This window comes from Aedes aegypti, chromosome 3 (assembly GCF_002204515.2).
Source record: "Aedes aegypti strain LVP_AGWG chromosome 3, AaegL5.0 Primary Assembly, whole genome shotgun sequence".
NCBI lineage: Eukaryota > Metazoa > Arthropoda > Insecta > Diptera > Culicidae > Aedes > Aedes aegypti.
This window is the reverse complement of record NC_035109.1, coordinates 268,340,925-268,344,189: the sequence shown is the minus strand read 5'-3', so window position 1 is coordinate 268,344,189 and position 3,265 is coordinate 268,340,925.

Genomic DNA, 3,265 nt, shown 5'->3' with positions numbered 1-3,265 from the left:
GTGCCTCCAACAAATTGAAGATGTGCTGTTTCTCAAGATCCAGACTCTGTTGTTCCATATGCGACAAACAATGGAATAACAAGCTTTTACAATTTTTAGCAACACTTGTTTCGATACTTTTCAAAAATACTTAAATGGGACAAAACGGCAGTGAAAATATGTTTGCTTTGAAAAGCTTTGAATTCAACTTTTCAACCACCAGTACTATAAAAGCTCTTAAACATAGTTGTAGGTACATCCTTGTTCAAACCTTGTAGAAGTGTGGTAGTAACCATTATTACCGACTAAGATTTAAATTCTCAATCACAAGTTGTTTAATAATTGTCTTGATGAAATTAAAACTATTATTCAAGCTTTATTCGCCCAGAAATGGAGAATCTATTCAATAATAAACCATTTGACTAACGCAATATTTTACTTGCTTATTCAATGACTTTACCTTGGCTATTAAACATTAATAACATTACAAATAGACTCTACAATGTGTATTCAACAAGTAAACCACCAGTTATCCATCGATCATTCAGAAATGCTTGTTCAGCGTTTGTTTAACAGGGATTTATAACGAGTAATAACTAAATCGTGGAAAAATAGTTGAAGAAGTCCTTATTACTTATGATCACCGTCATTCCAAAAATAGCCTTTGTACAGTGTTAATGCAACAGTATGTTTTGATAAGGTGATTATTCATCTGTTATTAAACTATAATAAAACTGATAGCTTGAATAAGTTTTACGTTTGAGACCATTCACAAGCAATGTTCAACAAAGATGTTTACGTACACCGTAGGCAAGCAAAATACTTAGACAATGTTTAAACAACATATGTACGATAATTTGTTCGATTATCTTATTACACTTTGTCCAGCTAGCTTAAGACCACCTGATTTTTTTCAGATCCAATAGGAAAACAGTTTATATTTATGACCCACCCCCCTATGACACTTTGCTTGTATTTGTGTAAGCAGTCGAATGTACGAGTAGTGGTGGATGATGATGAAGGATCAGTGTTTATTCGTCCTTCGCATACTTTTGCGGTGTCCATTTAAGTTAAGACCACAAGTGTTTTACGTGTGTTTTGAAATTTTTAAGAAGAAAAAGTTCATTATGTCGAAGGGAAAAGCACTGACGGATAAGGAGAAAGGCAAAATAGAAGCATTTCACCGGGATAAAGTTGGAATCAGAGAAATTGCTCGTCGGATTGGCCGGTCACATCAAGTGGTCCTAACTTATCTGAAAAATCCTTCCGGATATGGCAAAAGTCGGAAGAAACCTCGCAAATCGAAGCTTTCCGGACGAGAGAAACGTGAAATCGTTAGAACCGCTTCGAACTCCCAAAAATCGCTGAAGCAGATTAAGCAGGAGCTGAATTTGAACGTTTGCCGGGAGACTATTCGTCAAGTTTTGGTCCAAAGTCCGTACATAAAAAGGGCCAAAAAGGCAAAAGCTCCAAACCTTACTCCATCCCACATCGAGAGACGCTTGAACTTTGCAAAAGCCAACATGAATCGACAGTGGACCATGGTAAGTTGTGAAAAGGGCGTATTATTTTAAAGCAATTTTCAGCGTGATTAAGGAATGTTTATTAAAAAGTATGTTTTCTTTTTTGTTTACTTCCAGATGATCTTCAGTGATGAAAAGAAGTTCAATCTGGATGGTCCCGACGGATTTAATGGATACTGGAGAGATTTGCGGAAAAAAGAACAATATTTCACCACAAGAAATTTTGGTGGCGGTTCATGCATGGTTTGGGCAGGATTCTGTGCATCTGGAAAGCTGGACCTTGCGTTCACGTCGTTCAAAATGAACAGCAAGGACTACATCCAGGTGCTAGAAACGCGTCTTCTACCATTCCTGCGCAGATTTCGACGCAAAAAGTTCACTTTTCAGCAGGACAATGCTGCTATCCACACAAGCAAGGAAACCAAACAGTGGATAAAGGACCACAAAATCGATCTGCTGGACTGGCCAGCGCGCTCCCCAGACCTAAATCCTGTGGAAAACCTCTGGGGAATCCTTGTACGCAGGATTTATGCTGAAGGTAAGCAGTACGCCACTGTTGATGAGCTCAAATCAGCTATTTTGGAGGCATGGGGAAATATTGAGAAGACTGTACTGGAAAACTTGGTTAACAGTATGCCGAACCGAATGTTCCAGGTTATTAACAGGAATGGTAAGGTGACCGATTATTGACACATTAATTTCACTGTTTACATAGCTTTTACTGTGTAAAAGCGAACAATATATGAAATGGTCCTAAATAAAATGAACAGCAGAAATCAATAAAGTTGCTCTAAAAAATTAGATTTATTCATTAGTCGTAAGTTAATCATTACAAAATACTGTACAACTGAAGTACTCAATAAAACATTCACAACTACTTTGAAGTTCAACAAAATTTGTTTCATTTGTTCTAAAATGTAGGTGGTCTTAAGCTAAATGGACACAGTGTATATCTTTAAATACTGCTATTTATCTGCTGTTCTATGTAACCTTGGTTAGAGCAGTGGAGAAGCATGCGCCTGTAAATCGGAAGGTCTCGACATCCCAACAATGTTTGATTTAATAATGAAGTGCCAAATTCCTAGGTATCCAGATATGAATATTTGATGAAGTGCGCAAATAACTACCAATGTTTTTGCTGTTTCAATTATAAAATAAATGTTGAAGAAACATTGAACAAACCTCTTTTTGTAAATTTATACAATTAATTCTATAAATAAATATAATTTCCAAGTCAGTTGAACAAAACGCTTAAACAGATTGTGTTCAGAATGTGTTGTTGTTGAACTAATGCTGAACAAAGTCTACTATTTTGTACACTTGTTACCATGAGTAATAATGGCATCTACAACTTTTCTTCGACAATTTAGAAATAACACGTTACGAAATCCTGTCAAACAAACGCCTAAAAATCGGAGACGGACCTGGTGTAGTGGTTATAACACTCGCCTCTCACGCCGAGGACCTGGGATCGAATCCCATCCCCGACATAGTCACTTATGACGTAAAAAGTTATAGTGACGACTTCCTTCGGAAGGGAAGTAAAGCCGTTGGTCCCGAGATGAACTAGCCCAGGGCTAAAAATCTCGTTAATAAAGTCAAACCAACCAACCAACGCCTAAAAAGCTTCTCTGGATGTTCGCTGTACACCTGGTGGATAAAATGTTGAATAAACATTATAAAGTCTACTTATAATGTTACTACTATTTAACAGCCGAGGTAAGGTCATTGAATAAACATGTACTAAAATACGTTAATAAAAT